Raw genomic sequence first — 20024 nt, 5'->3', positions numbered from 1 at the left:
TGACTGCCCTGTAATCAGGGTTCAGGTCGCTTTCCCTTTTCTCCTCTCTGCATTGGCCCTCTTCACGCCAAGGTCCAAAGTGAGCTCCCTCTAACTAGGGGGTGGGTCTTTCCCTGCCTTTCACAAGGTAACACTGCCATTTGGAAGGTAGTTCTAGAAACCAGCCTCTTCAGAGGGTTCAGGGTTTGTCCTACTAGCTGTCCCGTGCCCTCCTCACTCACGCACTCAGCCAAGTCAAAGCCCGCGTCCTCTGCATCCACCTGGACCCGCGTTCTGCCGCAAGCTCTCCTGCGCTCTGAAAGAGATCGGTGCCGATAAGTAGGTATTGGGGTCATTTCCGGCAGGGCCGTGTACCTTGCCAATGTAATCTGAATGTACACTGTACACGTGCTCTCTACTGAGCCACACCTAACCCGCTTCACCTCTCTCTTTCTAGCAACTCAAAGGACAAAATGGACAAGACGACACAAGCACCAAAGAAACTGCAGGAAAAGGGAAGAAAAAGCCACGGCCAAAGGCTGCACACACCGCACACACCGCACCCCTGTACCGTGGGCTCGGGTTCGACACTTCTCCGCACAGGCTTAATCCCCCTTCAGGTGCCCGGTAAAAGGACCTCCCTGTAAATAAGGATCAAGGTCCATTCCTTTCCAACCAAAATGCTTTATGGGTCCCTTCCATAGCTGAGGCTGAGCGACCCCCCTTTAAAAAGGGTTGAGGTCTCTCTGGGTTTGAGCTCCTTAGGACCTAGCCTTTAAAATGCCCCGTGCCGTTGACCTCTCCCTGTCAGAAGGGTGCAGGTCTCCCCTTTCTAATTCCTCTTGGGCCGTTGGCACTCGCTGGGCAACGAGACCACCCACTTCTGAGGGAAGGGAGGTCTCTCCTTTACAGCGCTTTTCGCTCTGGCCCATTGGAACGCCCCTGGCTTAAGGACCACCCTGTAAGGAGGGTTTCGGTCTCCTTTGCCATGCAAATTAAGCCACAGGTCACTTTGACAAGCCCGGCAAAATGACCGCCCTGTAACCAGGGTGTAAGGTCTTATACCTCTCACGCTTAAGCTAGGGGAGCCTTTCTGTGCCTGCGGCTGAGCGACTCCCCCTGACCACACACCCCTTGAGAAGGGTTGAACTTCTGTTTCTCTTAGTCACAGTAAATTCCCACAGAATGATTTCTACTTGGCTTTTTTGAGATTTGAAGTGAAAGCTTACTTGGGACCTATCCCGGTCAGATGGAACATGGTGTGGCGAAGGGGCGGCTGTAAGGGGATGGCGGAGGCCGTGGAAAATTCGCCCCTTTTCTCAAAAAAGACAAGAAATGGCCCAACCAAGCAAATGTCACAAAGTCTGGAAATGAACAGGTGAGGTGCGGGGCTCCTTGCAGACCCTCACTTCCGTGTAATCCTTCCTCAAGTCCTTTTGCCCTGCCCAATTTACACCGCTCAACCAACCACAACTTTCACCCTTTGTTTTCTTGTGCACAAGAAAGAACACTGTCGGACTGATGAGTGTCTACTGTAGGGATTCGGACAGCTCCATTAGTTGTGTCCGAATTCCAGGCCTTGTGTCTCTTTGGTGATAAAGAGAGGAGATTCCTCGGGCTACGTTCGAAGAGATTGATGTGGCGGTCCTTTCTGAAATGTGTTGATGTTGAGATGTTGTAGGTAGATGCGGTGGTTTTCAGAGCCGGCACGTGGGTGCACCTAACCCTACTAACAGGACCGCGTCACAAGTAAGAGGGGTCTTTTCTGGTAAAGGTTAGGGGGCACAAAGTTGTCATTTTCTTGGTGGGGTAGGAAGGTAAGTCGGGAAGGGTGTCGCTGAGGGACGGAGGATTGATTGGAAAGGGGACACTCAGCAGGATCCCTCCCTTACCTGTTCATTTCCAGATCTTTTCACATTGGGGACTCCCCCCCCCGCCCCATTGTGTACAGGAGGAGTATTTTACTCAAGAAAGGGTGACTGCCCTGTAATCAGGGTTCAGGTCGCTTTCCCTTTTCTCCTCTCTGCATTGGCCCTCTTCACGCCAAGGTCCAAAGTGAGCTCCCTCTAACTAGGGGGTGGGTCTTTCCCTGCCTTTCACAAGGTAACACTGCCATTTGGAAGGTAGTTCTAGAAACCAGCCTCTTCAGAGGGTTCAGGGTTTGTCCTACTAGCTGTCCCGTGCCCTCCTCACTCACGCACTCAGCCAAGTCAAAGCCCGCGTCTTCTGCATCCACCTGGACCCGCGTTCTGCCGCAAGCTCTCCTGCGCTCTGAAAGAGATCGGTGCCGAAAAGTAGGTATTGGGGTCATTTCCGGCAGGGCCGTGTACCTTGCCAATGTAATCTGAATGTACACTGTACACGTGCTCTCTACTGAGCCACACCTAACCCGCTTCACCTCTCTCTTTCTAGCAACTCAAAGGACAAAATGGACAAGACGACACAAGCACCAAAGAAACTGCAGGAAAAGGGAAGAAAAAGCCACGGCCAAAGGCTGCACACACCGCACACACCGCACCCCTGTACCGTGGGCTCGGGTTCGACACTTCTCCGCACAGGCTTAATCCCCCTTCAGGTGCCCGGTAAAAGGACCTCCCTGTAAATAAGGATCAAGGTCCATTCCTTGCCAACCAAAATGCTTTATGGGTCCCTTCCATAGCTGAGGCTGAGCGACCCCCCTTTAAAAAGGGTTGAGGTCTCTCTGGGTTTGAGCTCCTTAGGACCTAGCCTTTAAAATGCCCCGTGCCGTTGACCTCTCCCTGTCAGAAGGGTGCAGGTCTCCCCTTTCTAATTCCTCTTGGGCCGTAGGCACTCGCTGGGCAACGAGACCACCCACTTCTGAGGGAAGGGAGGTCTCTCCTTTACAGCGCTTTTCGCTCTGGCCCATTGGAACGCCCCTGGCTTAAGGACCACCCTGTAAGGAGGGTTTCGGTCTCCTTTGCCATGCAAATTAAGCCACAGGTCACTTTGACAAGCCCGGCAAAATGACCGCCCTGTAACCAGGGTGTAAGGTCTTATACCTCTCACGCTTAAACTAGGGGAGCCTTTCTGTGCCTGCGGCTGAGCGACTCCCCCTGACCACACACCCCTTGAGAAGGGTTGAACTTCTGTTTCTCTTAGTCACAGTAAATTCCCACAGAATGATTTCTACTTGGCTTTTTTGAGATTTGAAGTGAAAGCTTACTTGGGACCTATCCCGGTCAGATGGAACATGGTGTGGCGAAGGGGCGGCTGTAAGGGGATGGCGGAGGCCATGGAAAATTCGCCCCTTTTCTCAAAAAAGACAAGAAATGGCCCAACCAAGCAAATGTCACAAAGTCTGGAAATGAACAGGTGAGGTGCGGGGCTCCTTGCAGACCCTCACTTCCGTGTAATCCTTCCTCAAGTCCTTTTGCCCTGCCCAATTTACACCGCTCAACCAACCACAACTTTCACCCTTTGTTTTCTTGTGCACAAGAAAGAACACTGTCGGACTGATGAGTGTCTACTGTAGGGATTCGGACAGCTCCGTTAGTTGTGTCCGAATTCCAGGCCTTGTGTCTCTTTGGTGATAAAGAGAGGAGATTCCTCGGGCTACGTTCGAAGAGATTGATGTGGCGGTCCTTTCTGAAATGTGTTGATGTTGAGATGTTGTAGGTAGATGCGGTGGTTTTCAGAGCCGGCACGTGGGTGCACCTAACCCTACTAACAGGACCGCGTCACAAGTAAGAGGGGTCTTTTCTGGTAAAGGTTAGGGGGCACAAAGTTGTCATTTTCTTGGTGGGGTAGGAAGGTAAGTCGGGAAGGGTGTCGCTGAGGGACGGAGGATTGATTGGAAAGGGGACACTCAGCAGGATCCCTCCCTTACCTGTTCATTTCCAGATCTTTTCACATTGGGGACTCCCCCCCCCGCCCCATTGTGTACAGGAGGAGTATTTTACTAAAGAAAGGGTGACTGCCCTGTAATCAGGGTTCAGGTCGCTTTCCCTTTTCTCCTCTCTGCATTGGCCCTCTTCACGCCAAGGTCCAAAGTGAGCTCCCTCTAACTAGGGGGTGGGTCTTTCCCTGCCTTTCACAAGGTAACACTGCCATTTGGAAGGTAGTTCTAGAAACCAGCCTCTTGAGAGGGTTCAGGGTTTGTCCTACTAGCTGTCCCGTGCCCTCCTCACTCACGCACTCAGCCAAGTCAAAGCCCGCGTCTTCTGCATCCACCTGGACCCGCGTTCTGCCGCAAGCTCTCCTGCGCTCTGAAAGAGATCGGTGCCGAAAAGTAGGTATTGGGGTCATTTCCGGCAGGGCCGTGTACCTTGCCAATGTAATCTGAATGTACACTGTACACGTGCTCTCTACTGAGCCACACCTAACCCGCTTCACCTCTCTCTTTCTAGCAACTCAAAGGACAAAATGGACAAGACGACACAAGCACCAAAGAAACTGCAGGAAAAGGGAAGAAAAAGCCACAGCCAAAGGCTGCACACACCGCACACACCGCACCCCTGTACCGTGGGCTCGGGTTCGACACTTCTCCGCACAGGCTTAATCCCCCTTCAGGTGCCTGGTAAAAGGACCTCCCTGTAAATAAGGATCAAGGTCCATTCCTTGCCAACCAAAATGCTTTATGGGTCCCTTCCATAGCTGAGGCTGAGCGACCCCCCTTTAAAAAGGGTTGAGGTCTCTCTGGGTTTGAGCTCCTTAGGACCTAGCCTTTAAAATGCCCCGTGCCGTTGACCTCTCCCTGTCAGAAGGGTGCAGGTCTCCCCTTTCTAATTCCTCTTGGGCCGTTGGCACTCGCTGGGCAACGAGACCACCCACTTCTGAGGGAAGGGAGGTCTCTCCTTTACAGCGCTTTTCGCTCTGGCCCATTGGAACGCCCCTGGCTTAAGGACCACCCTGTAAGGAGGGTTTCGGTCTCCTTTGCCATGCAAATTAAGCCACAGGTCACTTTGACAAGCCCGGCAAAATGACCGCCCTGTAACCAGGGTGTAAGGTCTTATACCTCTCACGCTTAAGCTAGGGGAGCCTTTCTGTGCCTGCGGCTGAGCGACTCCCCCTGACCACACACCCCTTGAGAAGGGTTGAACTTCTGTTTCTCTTAGTCACAGTAAATTCCCACAGAATGATTTCTACTTGGCTTTTTTGAGATTTGAAGTGAAAGCTTACTTGGGACCTATCCCGGTCAGATGGAACATGGTGTGGCGAAGGGGCGGCTGTAAGGGGATGGCGGAGGCCGTGGAAAATTCGCCCCTTTTCTCAAAAAAGACAAGAAATGGCCCAACCAAGCAAATGTCACAAAGTCTGGAAATGAACAGGTGAGGTGCGGGGCTCCTTGCAGACCCTCACTTCCGTGTAATCCTTCCTCAAGTCCTTTTGCCCTGCCCAATTTACACCGCTCAACCAACCACAACTTTCACCCTTTGTTTTCTTGTGCACAAGAAAGAACACTGTCGGACTGATGAGTGTCTACTGTAGGGATTCGGACAGCTCCGTTAGTTGTGTCCGAATTCCAGGCCTTGTGTCTCTTTGGTATTAAAGAGAGGAGATTCCTCGGGCTACGTTCGAAGAGATTGATGTGGCGGTCCTTTCTGAAATGTGTGGATGTTGAGATGTTGTAGGTAGATGCGGTGGTATTCAGAGCCGGCACGTGGGTGCACCTAACCCTACTAACAGGACCGCGTCACAAGTAAGAGAGGTCTTTTCTGGTAAAGGTTAGGGGGCACAAAGTTGTCATTTTCTTGGTGGGGTAGGAAGGTAAGTCGGGAAGGGTGTCGCTGAGGGACGGAGGATTGATTGGAAAGGGGACACTCAGCAGGATCCCTCCCTTACCTGTTCATTTCCAGATCTTTTCACATTGGGGACTCCCCCCCCCGCCCCATTGTGTACAGGAGGAGTATTTTACTAAAGAAAGGGTGACTGCCCTGTAATCAGGGTTCAGGTCGCTTTCCCTTTTCTCCTCTCTGCATTGGCCCTCTTCACGCCAAGGTCCAAAGTGAGCTCCCTCTAACTAGGGGGTGGGTCTTTCCCTGCCTTTCACAAGGTAACACTGCCATTTGGAAGGTAGTTCTAGAAACCAGCCTCTTGAGAGGGTTCAGGGTTTGTCCTACTAGCTGTCCCGTGCCCTCCTCACTCACGCACTCAGCCAAGTCAAAGCCCGCGTCCTCTGCATCCACCTGGACCCGCGTTCTGCCGCAAGCTCTCCTGCGCTCTGAAAGAGATCGGTGCCGAAAAGTAGGTATTGGGGTCATTTCCGGCAGGGCCGTGTACCTTGCCAATGTAATCTGAATGTACACTGTACACGTGCTCTCTACTGAGCCACACCTAACCCGCTTCACCTCTCTCTTTCTAGCAACTCAAAGGACAAAATGGACAAGACGACACAAGCACCAAAGAAACTGCAGGAAAAGGGAAGAAAAAGCCACGGCCAAAGGCTGCACACACCGCACACACCGCACCCCTGTACCGTGGGCTCGGGTTCGACACTTCTCCGCACAGGCTTAATCCCCCTTCAGGTGCCCGGTAAAAGGACCTCCCTGTAAATAAGGATCAAGGTCCATTCCTTGCCAACCAAAATGCTTTATGGGTCCCTTCCATAGCTGAGGCTGAGCGACCCCCCTTTAAAAAGGGTTGAGGTCTCTCTGGGTTTGAGCTCCTTAGGACCTAGCCTTTAAAATGCCCCGTGCCGTTGACCTCTCCCTGTCAGAAGGGTGCAGGTCTCCCCTTTCTAATTCCTCTTGGGCCGTTGGCACTCGCTGGGCAACGAGACCACCCACTTCTGAGGGAAGGGAGGTCTCTCCTTTACAGCGCTTTTCGCTCTGGCCCATTGGAACGCCCCTGGCTTAAGGACCACCCTGTAAGGAGGGTTTCGGTCTCCTTTGCCATGCAAATTAAGCCACAGGTCACTTTGACAAGCCCGGCAAAATGACCGCCCTGTAACCAGGGTGTAAGGTCTTATACCTCTCACGCTTAAGCTAGGGGAGCCTTTCTGTGCCTGTGGCTGAGCGACTCCCCCCGACCCCCCACCCCTTGAGAAGGGTTGAACTTCTGTTTCTCTTAGTCACAGTAAATTCCCACAGAATGATTTCTACTTGGCTTTTTTGAGATTTGAAGTGAAAGCTTACTTGGGACCTATCCCGGTCAGATGGAACATGGTGTGGCGAAGGGGCGGCTGTAAGGGGATGGCGGAGGCCGTGGAAAATTCGCCCCTTTTCTCAAAAAAGACAAGAAATGGCACAACCAAGCAAATGTCACAAAGTCTGGAAATGAACAGGTGAGGTGGGGGGCTCCTTGCAGACCCTCACTTCCGTCTAATCCTTCCTCAAGTCCTTTTGCCCTGCCCAATTTACACCGCTCAACCAACCACAACTTTCACCCTTTGTTTTCTTGTGCACAATAAAGAACACTGTCGGACTGATGAGTGTCAACTGTAGGGATTCGTACAGCTCCGTTAGTTGTGTCCGAATTCCAGGCCTTGTGTCTCTTTGGTGATAAAGAGAGGAGATTCCTCGGGCTACGTTCGAAGAGATTCATGTGGCGGTCCTTTCTGAAATGTGTGGATGTTGAGATGTTGTAGGTAGATGCGGTGGTATTCAGAGCCGGCACGTGGGTGCACCTAACCCTACTAACAGGACCGCGTCACAAGTAAGAGAGGTCTTTTCTGGTAAAGGTAGGGGGCACAAAGTTGTCATTTTCTTGGTGGGGTAGGAGGTAAGTCGGGAAGGGTGTCGCTGAGGGACGGAGGATTGATTGGAAAGGGGACACTCAGCAGGATCCCTCCCTTACCTGTTCATTTCCAGATCTTTTCACATTGGGGACTCCCCCACCCCCCGCCCCATTGTGTACAGGAGAAGTATTTTACTAAAGAAAGGGTGACTGCCCTGTAATCAGGGTTCAGGTCGCTTTCCCTTTTCTCCTCTCTGCATTGGCCCTCTTCACGCCAAGGTCCAAAGTGAGCTCCCTCTAACTAGGGGGTGGGTCTTTCCCTGCCTTTCACAAGGTAACACTGCCATTTGGAAGGTAGTTCTAGAAACCAGCCTCTTGAGAGGGTTCAGGGTTTGTCCTACTAGCTGTCCCGTGCCCTCCTCACTCACGCACTCAGCCAAGTCAAAGCCCGCGTCCTCTGCATCCACCTGGACCCGCGTTCTGCCGCAAGCTCTCCTGCGCTCTGAAAGAGATCGGTGCCGAAAAGTAGGTATTGGGGTCATTTCCGGCAGGGCCGTGTACCTTGCCAATGTAATCTGAATGTACACTGTACACGTGCTCTCTACTGAGCCACACCTAACCCGCTTCACCTCTCTCTTTCTAGCAACTCAAAGGACAAAATGGACAAGACGACACAAGCACCAAAGAAACTGCAGGAAAAGGGAAGAAAAAGCCACGGCCAAAGGCTGCACACACCGCACACACCGCACCCCTGTACCGTGGGCTCGGGTTCGACACTTCTCCGCACAGGCTTAATCCCCCTTCAGGTGCCCGGTAAAAGGACCTCCCTGTAAATAAGGATCAAGGTCCATTCCTTGCCAACCAAAATGCTTTATGGGTCCCTTCCATAGCTGAGGCTGAGCGACCCCCCTTTAAAAAGGGTTGAGGTCTCTCTGGGTTTGAGCTCCTTAGGACCTAGCCTTTAAAATGCCCCGTGCCGTTGACCTCTCCCTGTCAGAAGGGTGCAGGTCTCCCCTTTCTAATTCCTCTTGGGCCGTTGGCACTCGCTGGGCAACGAGACCACCCACTTCTGAGGGAAGGGAGGTCTCTCCTTTACAGCGCTTTTCGCTCTGGCCCATTGGAACGCCCCTGGCTTAAGGACCACCCTGTAAGGAGGGTTTCGGTCTCCTTTGCCATGCAAATTAAGCCACAGGTCACTTTGACAAGCCCGGCAAAATGACCGCCCTGTAACCAGGGTGTAAGGTCTTATACCTCTCACGCTTAAGCTAGGGGAGCCTTTCTGTGCCTGTGGCTGAGCGACTCCCCCCGACCCCCCACCCCTTGAGAAGGGTTGAACTTCTGTTTCTCTTAGTCACAGTAAATTCCCACAGAATGATTTCTACTTGGCTTTTTTGAGATTTGAAGTGAAAGCTTACTTGGGACCTATCCCGGTCAGATGGAACATGGTGTGGCGAAGGGGCGGCTGTAAGGGGATGGCGGAGGCCGTGGAAAATTCGCCCCTTTTCTCAAAAAAGACAAGAAATGGCACAACCAAGCAAATGTCACAAAGTCTGGAAATGAACAGGTGAGGTGGGGGGCTCCTTGCAGACCCTCACTTCCGTCTAATCCTTCCTCAAGTCCTTTTGCCCTGCCCAATTTACACCGCTCAACCAACCACAACTTTCACCCTTTGTTTTCTTGTGCACAATAAAGAACACTGTCGGACTGATGAGTGTCAACTGTAGGGATTCGTACAGCTCCGTTAGTTGTGTCCGAATTCCAGGCCTTGTGTCTCTTTGGTGATAAAGAGAGGAGATTCCTCGGGCTACGTTCGAAGAGATTCATGTGGCGGTCCTTTCTGAAATGTGTGGATGTTGAGATGTTGTAGGTAGATGCGGTGGTATTCAGAGCCGGCACGTGGGTGCACCTAACCCTACTAACAGGACCGCGTCACAAGTAAGAGAGGTCTTTTCTGGTAAAGGTAGGGGGCACAAAGTTGTCATTTTCTTGGTGGGGTAGGAGGTAAGTCGGGAAGGGTGTCGCTGAGGGACGGAGGATTGATTGGAAAGGGGACACTCAGCAGGATCCCTCCCTTACCTGTTCATTTCCAGATCTTTTCACATTGGGGACTCCCCCACCCCCCGCCCCATTGTGTACAGGAGAAGTATTTTACTAAAGAAAGGGTGACTGCCCTGTAATCAGGGTTCAGGTCGCTTTCCCTTTTCTCCTCTCTGCATTGGCCCTCTTCACGCCAAGGTCCAAAGTGAGCTCCCTCTAACTAGGGGGTGGGTCTTTCCCTGCCTTTCACAAGGTAACACTGCCATTTGGAAGGTAGTTCTAGAAACCAGCCTCTTGAGAGGGTTCAGGGTTTGTCCTACTAGCTGTCCCGTGCCCTCCTCACTCACGCACTCAGCCAAGTCAAAGCCCGCGTCCTCTGCATCCACCTGGACCCGCGTTCTGCCGCAAGCTCTCCTGCGCTCTGAAAGAGATCGGTGCCGAAAAGTAGGTATTGGGGTCATTTCCGGCAGGGCCGTGTACCTTGCCAATGTAATCTGAATGTACACTGTACACGTGCTCTCTACTGAGCCACACCTAACCCGCTTCACCTCTCTCTTTCTAGCAACTCAAAGGACAAAATGGACAAGACGACACAAGCACCAAAGAAACTGCAGGAAAAGGGAAGAAAAAGCCACGGCCAAAGGCTGCACACACCGCACACACCGCACCCCTGTACCGTGGGCTCGGGTTCGACACTTCTCCGCACAGGCTTAATCCCCCTTCAGGTGCCCGGTAAAAGGACCTCCCTGTAAATAAGGATCAAGGTCCATTCCTTGCCAACCAAAATGCTTTATGGGTCCCTTCCATAGCTGAGGCTGAGCGACCCCCCTTTAAAAAGGGTTGAGGTCTCTCTGGGTTTGAGCTCCTTAGGACCTAGCCTTTAAAATGCCCCGTGCCGTTGACCTCTCCCTGTCAGAAGGGTGCAGGTCTCCCCTTTCTAATTCCTCTTGGGCCGTTGGCACTCGCTGGGCAACGAGACCACCCACTTCTGAGGGAAGGGAGGTCTCTCCTTTACAGCGCTTTTCGCTCTGGCCCATTGGAACGCCCCTGGCTTAAGGACCACCCTGTAAGGAGGGTTTCGGTCTCCTTTGCCATGCAAATTAAGCCACAGGTCACTTTGACAAGCCCGGCAAAATGACCGCCCTGTAACCAGGGTGTAAGGTCTTATACCTCTCACGCTTAAGCTAGGGGAGCCTTTCTGTGCCTGCGGCTGAGCGACTCCCCCTGACCACACACCCCTTGAGAAGGGTTGAACTTCTGTTTCTCTTAGTCACAGTAAATTCCCACAGAATGATTTCTACTTGGCTTTTTTGAGATTTGAAGTGAAAGCTTACTTGGGACCTATCCCGGTCAGATGGAACATGGTGTGGCGAAGGGGCGGCTGTAAGGGGATGGCGGAGGCCGTGGAAAATTCGCCCCTTTTCTCAAAAAAGACAAGAAATGGCCCAACCAAGCAAATGTCACAAAGTCTGGAAATGAACAGGTGAGGTGCGGGGCTCCTTGCAGACCCTCACTTCCGTGTAATCCTTCCTCAAGTCCTTTTGCCCTGCCCAATTTACACCGCTCAACCAACCACAACTTTCACCCTTTGTTTTCTTGTGCACAAGAAAGAACACTGTCGGACTGATGAGTGTCTACTGTAGGGATTCGGACAGCTCCGTTAGTTGTGTCCGAATTCCAGGCCTTGTGTCTCTTTGGTGATAAAGAGAGGAGATTCCTCGGGCTACGTTCGAAGAGATTGATGTGGCGGTCCTTTCTGAAATGTGTTGATGTTGAGATGTTGTAGGTAGATGCGGTGGTTTTCAGAGCCGGCACGTGGGTGCACCTAACCCTACTAACAGGACCGCGTCACAAGTAAGAGAGGTCTTTTCTGGTAAAGGTTAGGGGGCACAAAGTTGTCATTTTCTTGGTGGGGTAGGAAGGTAAGTCGGGAAGGGTGTCGCTGAGGGACGGAGGATTGATTGGAAAGGGGACACTCAGCAGGATCCCTCCCTTACCTGTTCATTTCCAGATCTTTTCACATTGGGGACTCCCCCCCCGCCCCATTGTGTACAGGAGGAGTATTTTACTAAAGAAAGGGTGACTGCCCTGTAATCAGGGTTCAGGTCGCTTTCCCTTTTCTCCTCTCTGCATTGGCCCTCTTCACGCCAAGGTCCAAAGTGAGCTCCCTCTAACTAGGGGGTGGGTCTTTCCCTGCCTTTCACAAGGTAACACTGCCATTTGGAAGGTAGTTCTAGAAACCAGCCTCTTCAGAGGGTTCAGGGTTTGTCCTACTAGCTGTCCCGTGCCCTCCTCACTCACGCACTCAGCCAAGTCAAAGCCCGCGTCCTCTGCATCCACCTGGACCCGCGTTCTGCCGCAAGCTCTCCTGCGCTCTGAAAGAGATCGGTGCCGATAAGTAGGTATTGGGGTCATTTCCGGCAGGGCCGTGTACCTTGCCAATGTAATCTGAATGTACACTGTACACGTGCTCTCTACTGAGCCACACCTAACCCGCTTCACCTCTCTCTTTCTAGCAACTCAAAGGACAAAATGGACAAGACGACACAAGCACCAAAGAAACTGCAGGAAAAGGGAAGAAAAAGCCACGGCCAAAGGCTGCACACACCGCACACACCGCACCCCTGTACCGTGGGCTCGGGTTCGACACTTCTCCGCACAGGCTTAATCCCCCTTCAGGTGCCCGGTAAAAGGACCTCCCTGTAAATAAGGATCAAGGTCCATTCCTTTCCAACCAAAATGCTTTATGGGTCCCTTCCATAGCTGAGGCTGAGCGACCCCCCTTTAAAAAGGGTTGAGGTCTCTCTGGGTTTGAGCTCCTTAGGACCTAGCCTTTAAAATGCCCCGTGCCGTTGACCTCTCCCTGTCAGAAGGGTGCAGGTCTCCCCTTTCTAATTCCTCTTGGGCCGTTGGCACTCGCTGGGCAACGAGACCACCCACTTCTGAGGGAAGGGAGGTCTCTCCTTTACAGCGCTTTTCGCTCTGGCCCATTGGAACGCCCCTGGCTTAAGGACCACCCTGTAAGGAGGGTTTCGGTCTCCTTTGCCATGCAAATTAAGCCACAGGTCACTTTGACAAGCCCGGCAAAATGACCGCCCTGTAACCAGGGTGTAAGGTCTTATACCTCTCACGCTTAAGCTAGGGGAGCCTTTCTGTGCCTGCGGCTGAGCGACTCCCCCTGACCACACACCCCTTGAGAAGGGTTGAACTTCTGTTTCTCTTAGTCACAGTAAATTCCCACAGAATGATTTCTACTTGGCTTTTTTGAGATTTGAAGTGAAAGCTTACTTGGGACCTATCCCGGTCAGATGGAACATGGTGTGGCGAAGGGGCGGCTGTAAGGGGATGGCGGAGGCCGTGGAAAATTCGCCCCTTTTCTCAAAAAAGACAAGAAATGGCCCAACCAAGCAAATGTCACAAAGTCTGGAAATGAACAGGTGAGGTGCGGGGCTCCTTGCAGACCCTCACTTCCGTGTAATCCTTCCTCAAGTCCTTTTGCCCTGCCCAATTTACACCGCTCAACCAACCACAACTTTCACCCTTTGTTTTCTTGTGCACAAGAAAGAACACTGTCGGACTGATGAGTGTCTACTGTAGGGATTCGGACAGCTCCATTAGTTGTGTCCGAATTCCAGGCCTTGTGTCTCTTTGGTGATAAAGAGAGGAGATTCCTCGGGCTACGTTCGAAGAGATTGATGTGGCGGTCCTTTCTGAAATGTGTTGATGTTGAGATGTTGTAGGTAGATGCGGTGGTTTTCAGAGCCGGCACGTGGGTGCACCTAACCCTACTAACAGGACCGCGTCACAAGTAAGAGGGGTCTTTTCTGGTAAAGGTTAGGGGGCACAAAGTTGTCATTTTCTTGGTGGGGTAGGAAGGTAAGTCGGGAAGGGTGTCGCTGAGGGACGGAGGATTGATTGGAAAGGGGACATTCAGCAGGATCCCTCCCTTACCTGTTCATTTCCAGATCTTTTCACATTGGGGACTCCCCCCCCCGCCCCATTGTGTACAGGAGTATTTTACTAAAGAAAGGGTGACTGCCCTGTAATCAGGGTTCAGGTCGCTTTCCCTTTTCTCCTCTCTGCATTGGCCCTCTTCACGCCAAGGTCCAAAGTGAGCTCCCTCTAACTAGGGGGTGGGTCTTTCCCTGCCTTTCACAAGGTAACACTGCCATTTGGAAGGTAGTTCTAGAAACCAGCCTCTTGAGAGGGTTCAGGGTTTGTCCTACTAGCTGTCCCGTGCCCTCCTCACTCACGCACTCAGCCAAGTCAAAGCCCGCGTCTTCTGCATCCACCTGGACCCGCGTTCTGCCGCAAGCTCTCCTGCGCTCTGAAAGAGATCGGTGCCGAAAAGTAGGTATTGGGGTCATTTCCGGCAGGGCCGTGTACCTTGCCAATGTAATCTGAATGTACACTGTACACGTGCTCTCTACTGAGCCACACCTAACCCGCTTCACCTCTCTCTTTCTAGCAACTCAAAGGACAAAATGGACAAGACGACACAAGCACCAAAGAAACTGCAGGAAAAGGGAAGAAAAAGCCACGGCCAAAGGCTGCACACACCGCACACACCGCACCCCTGTACCGTGGGCTCGGGTTCGACACTTCTCCGCACAGGCTTAATCCCCCTTCAGGTGCCTGGTAAAAGGACCTCCCTGTAAATAAGGATCAAGGTCCATTCCTTGCCAACCAAAATGCTTTATGGGTCCCTTCCATAGCTGAGGCTGAGCGACCCCCCTTTAAAAAGGGTTGAGGTCTCTCTGGGTTTGAGCTCCTTAGGACCTAGCCTTTAAAATGCCCCGTGCCGTTGACCTCTCCCTGTCAGAAGGGTGCAGGTCTCCCCTTTCTAATTCCTCTTGGGCCGTTGGCACTCGCTGGGCAATGAGACCACCCACTTCTGAGGGAAGGGAGGTCTCTCCTTTACAGCGCTTTTCGCTCTGGCCCATTGGAACGCCCCTGGCTTAAGGACCACCCTGTAAGGAGGGTTTCGGTCTCCTTTGCCATGCAAATTAAGCCACAGGTCACTTTGACAAGCCCGGCAAAATGACCGCCCTGTAACCAGGGTGTAAGGTCTTATACCTCTCACGCTTAAGCTAGGGGAGCCTTTCTGTGCCTGCGGCTGAGCGACTCCCCCTGACCACACACCCCTTGAGAAGGGTTGAACTTCTGTTTCTCTTAGTCACAGTAAATTCCCACAGAATGATTTCTACTTGGCTTTTTTGAGATTTGAAGTGAAAGCTTACTTGGGACCTATCCCGGTCAGATGGAACATGGTGTGGCGAAGGGGCGGCTGTAAGGGGATGGCGGAGGCCGTGGAAAATTCGCCCCTTTTCTCAAAAAAGACAAGAAATGGCCCAACCAAGCAAATGTCACAAAGTCTGGAAATGAACAGGTGAGGTGCGGGGCTCCTTGCAGACCCTCACTTCTGTGTAATCCTTCCTCAAGTCCTTTTGCCCTGCCCAATTTACACCGCTCAACCAACCACAACTTTCACCCTTTGTTTTCTTGTGCACAAGAAAGAACACTGTCGGACTGATGAGTGTCTACTGTAGGGATTCGGACAGCTCCGTTAGTTGTGTCCGAATTCCAGGCCTTGTGTCTCTTTGGTGATAAAGAGAGGAGATTCCTCGGGCTACGTTCGAAGAGATTGATGTGGCGGTCCTTTCTGAAATGTGTTGATGTTGAGATGTTGTAGGTAGATGCGGTGGTTTTCAGAGCCGGCACGTGGGTGCACCTAACCCTACTAACAGGACCGCGTCACAAGTAAGAGGGGTCTTTTCTGGTAAAGGTTAGGGGGCACAAAGTTGTCATTTTCTTGGTGGGGTAGGAAGGTAAGTCGGGAAGGGGGCTTTGACTTGGCTGAGTGCGTGAGTGAGGAGGGCACGGGACAGGGGTGCGGTGTGTTCGACACTTCTCCGCACAGGCTTAATCCCCCTTCAGGTGCCCGGTAAAAGGACCTCCCTGTAAATAAGGATCAAGGTCCATTCCTTGCCAACCAAAATGCTTTATGGGTCCCTTCCATAGCTGAGGCTGAGCGACCCCCCTTTAAAAAGGGTTGAGGTCTCTCTGGGTTTGAGCTCCTTAGGACCTAGCCTTTAAAATGCCCCGTGCCGTTGACCTCTCCCTGTCAGAAGGGTGCAGGTCTCCCCTTTCTAATTCCTCTTGGGCCGTTGGCACTCGCTGGGCAACGAGACCACCCACTTCTGAGGGAAGGGAGGTCTCTCCTTTACAGCGCTTTTCGCTCTGGCCCATTGGAACGCCCCTGGCTTAAGGACCACCCTGTAAGGAGGGTTTCGGTCTCCTTTGCCATGCAAATTAAGCCACAGGTCACTTTGACAAGCCCGGCAAAATGACCGCCCTGTAACCAGGGTGTAAGGTCTTATACCTCTCACGCTTAAGCTAGGGGAGCCTTTCTGTGCCTGTGGCTGAGCGACTCCCCCCGACCCCCCACCCCTTGAGAAGGGTTGAACTTCTGTTTCTCTTAGTCACAGTAAATTCCCACAGAATGATTTCTACTTGGCTTTTTTGAGATTTGAAGTGAAAGCTTACTTGGGACCTATCCCGGTCAGATGGAACATGGTGTGGCGAAGGGGCGGCTGTAAGGGGATGGCGGAGGCCGTGGAAAATTCGCCCCTTTTCTCAAAAAAGACAAGAAATGGCACAACCAAGCAAATGTCACAAAGTCTGGAAATGAACAGGTGAGGTGGGGGGCTCCTTGCAGACCCTCACTTCCGTCTAATCCTTCCTCAAGTCCTTTTGCCCTGCCCAATTTACACCGCTCAACCAACCACAACTTTCACCCTTTGTTTTCTTGTGCACAATAAAGAACACTGTCGGACTGATGAGTGTCAACTGTAGGGATTCGTACAGCTCCGTTAGTTGTGTCCGAATTCCAGGCCTTGTGTCTCTTTGGTGATAAAGAGAGGAGATTCCTCGGGCTACGTTCGAAGAGATTCATGTGGCGGTCCTTTCTGAAATGTGTGGATGTTGAGATGTTGTAGGTAGATGCGGTGGTATTCAGAGCCGGCACGTGGGTGCACCTAACCCTACTAACAGGACCGCGTCACAAGTAAGAGAGGTCTTTTCTGGTAAAGGTAGGGGGCACAAAGTTGTCATTTTCTTGGTGGGGTAGGAGGTAAGTTGGGAAGGGTGTCGCTGAGGGACGGAGGATTGATTGGAAAGGGGACACTCAGCAGGATCCCTCCCTTACCTGTTCATTTCCAGATCTTTTCACATTGGGGACTCCCCCACCCCCCGCCCCATTGTGTACAGGAGAAGTATTTTACTAAAGAAAGGGTGACTGCCCTGTAATCAGGGTTCAGGTCGCTTTCCCTTTTCTCCTCTCTGCATTGGCCCTCTTCACGCCAAGGTCCAAAGTGAGCTCCCTCTAACTAGGGGGTGGGTCTTTCCCTGCCTTTCACAAGGTAACACTGCCATTTGGAAGGTAGTTCTAGAAACCAGCCTCTTGAGAGGGTTCAGGGTTTGTCCTACTAGCTGTCCCGTGCCCTCCTCACTCACGCACTCAGCCAAGTCAAAGCCCGCGTCCTCTGCATCCACCTGGACCCGCGTTCTGCCGCAAGCTCTCCTGCGCTCTGAAAGAGATCGGTGCCGAAAAGTAGGTATTGGGGTCATTTCCGGCAGGGCCGTGTACCTTGCCAATGTAATCTGAATGTACACTGTACACGTGCTCTCTACTGAGCCACACCTAACCCGCTTCACCTCTCTCTTTCTAGCAACTCAAAGGACAAAATGGACAAGACGACACAAGCACCAAAGAAACTGCAGGAAAAGGGAAGAAAAAGCCACGGCCAAAGGCTGCACACACCGCACACACCGCACCCCTGTACCGTGGGCTCGGGTTCGACACTTCTCCGCACAGGCTTAATCCCCCTTCAGGTGCCCGGTAAAAGGACCTCTCTGTAAATAAGGATCAAGGTCCATTCCTTGCCAACCAAAATGCTTTATGGGTCCCTTCCATAGCTGAGGCTGAGCGACCCCCCTTTAAAAAGGGTTGAGGTCTCTCTGGGTTTGAGCTCCTTAGGACCTAGCCTTTAAAATGCCCCGTGCCGTTGACCTCTCCCTGTCAGAAGGGTGCAGGTCTCCCCTTTCTAATTCCTCTTGGGCCGTTGGCACTCGCTGGGCAACGAGACCACCCACTTCTGAGGGAAGGGAGGTCTCTCCTTTACAGCGCTTTTCGCTCTGGCCCATTGGAACGCCCCTGGCTTAAGGACCACCCTGTAAGGAGGGTTTCGGTCTCCTTTGCCATGCAAATTAAGCCACAGGTCACTTTGACAAGCCCGGCAAAATGACCGCCCTGTAACCAGGGTGTAAGGTCTTATACCTCTCACGCTTAAGCTAGGGGAGCCTTTCTGTGCCTGCGGCTGAGCGACTCCCCCTGACCACACACCCCTTGAGAAGGGTTGAACTTCTGTTTCTCTTAGTCACAGTAAATTCCCACAGAATGATTTCTACTTGGCTTTTTTGAGATTTGAAGTGAAAGCTTACTTGGGACCTATCCCGGTCAGATGGAACATGGTGTGGCGAAGGGGCGGCTGTAAGGGGATGGCGGAGGCCGTGGAAAATTCGCCCCTTTTCTCAAAAAAGACAAGAAATGGCCCAACCAAGCAAATGTCACAAAGTCTGGAAATGAACAGGTGAGGTGCGGGGCTCCTTGCAGACCCTCACTTCCGTGTAATCCTTCCTCAAGTCCTTTTGCCCTGCCCAATTTACACCGCTCAACCAACCACAACTTTCACCCTTTGTTTTCTTGTGCACAAGAAAGAACACTGTCGGACTGATGAGTGTCTACTGTAGGGATTCGGACAGCTCCGTTAGTTGTGTCCGAATTCCAGGCCTTGTGTCTCTTTGGTGATAAAGAGAGGAGATTCCTCGGGCTACGTTCGAAGAGATTGATGTGGCGGTCCTTTCTGAAATGTGTTGATGTTGAGATGTTGTAGGTAGATGCGGTGGTTTTCAGAGCCGGCACGTGGGTGCACCTAACCCTACTAACAGGACCGCGTCACAAGTAAGAGAGGTCTTTTCTGGTAAAGGTTAGGGGGCACAAAGTTGTCATTTTCTTGGTGGGGTAGGAAGGTAAGTCGGGAAGGGTGTCGCTGAGGGACGGAGGATTGATTGGAAAGGGGACACTCAGCAGGATCCCTCCCTTACCTGTTCATTTCCAGATCTTTTCACATTGGGGACTCCCCCCCCCCCCCGCCCCATTGTGTACAGGAGGAGTATTTTACTAAAGAAAGGGTGACTGCCCTGTAATCAGGGTTCAGGTCGCTTTCCCTTTTCTCCTCTCTGCATTGGCCCTCTTCACGCCAAGGTCCAAAGTGAGCTCCCTCTAACTAGGGGGTGGGTCTTTCCCTGCCTTTCACAAGGTAACACTGCCATTTGGAAGGTAGTTCTAGAAACCAGCCTCTTGAGAGGGTTCAGGGTTTGTCCTACTAGCTGTCCCGTGCCCTCCTCACTCACGCACTCAGCCAAGTCAAAGCCCGCGTCCTCTGCATCCACCTGGACCCGCGTTCTGCCGCAAGCTCTCCTGCGCTCTGAAAGAGATCGGTGCCGAAAAGTAGGTATTGGGGTCATTTCCGGCAGGGCCGTGTACCTTGCCAATGTAATCTGAATGTACACTGTACACGTGCTCTCTACTGAGCCACACCTAACCCGCTTCACCTCTCTCTTTCTAGCAACTCAAAGGACAAAATGGACAAGACGACACAAGCACCAAAGAAACTGCAGGAAAAGGGAAGAAAAAGCCACGGCCAAAGGCTGCACACACCGCACACACCGCACCCCTGTACCGTGGGCTCGGGTTCGACACTTCTCCGCACAGGCTTAATCCCCCTTCAGGTGCCCGGTAAAAGGACCTCCCTGTAAATAAGGATCAAGGTCCATTCCTTGCCAACCAAAATGCTTTATGGGTCCCTTCCATAGCTGAGGCTGAGCGACCCCCCTTTAAAAAGGGTTGAGGTCTCTCTGGGTTTGAGCTCCTTAGGACCTAGCCTTTAAAATGCCCCGTGCCGTTGACCTCTCCCTGTCAGAAGGGTGCAGGTCTCCCCTTTCTAATTCCTCTTGGGCCGTTGGCACTCGCTGGGCAACGAGACCACCCACTTCTGAGGGAAGGGAGGTCTCTCCTTTACAGCGCTTTTCGCTCTGGCCCATTGGAACGCCCCTGGCTTAAGGACCACCCTGTAAGGAGGGTTTCGGTCTCCTTTGCCATGCAAATTAAGCCACAGGTCACTTTGACAAGCCCGGCAAAATGACCGCCCTGTAACCAGGGTGTAAGGTCTTATACCTCTCACGCTTAAGCTAGGGGAGCCTTTCTGTGCCTGCGGCTGAGCGACTCCCCCTGACCACACACCCCTTGAGAA

This window comes from Emys orbicularis, chromosome 3 (assembly GCF_028017835.1).
Source record: "Emys orbicularis isolate rEmyOrb1 chromosome 3, rEmyOrb1.hap1, whole genome shotgun sequence".
Taxonomy (NCBI): Eukaryota; Metazoa; Chordata; order Testudines; family Emydidae; genus Emys; species Emys orbicularis.
This window is presented reverse-complemented; position numbering follows the sequence as displayed.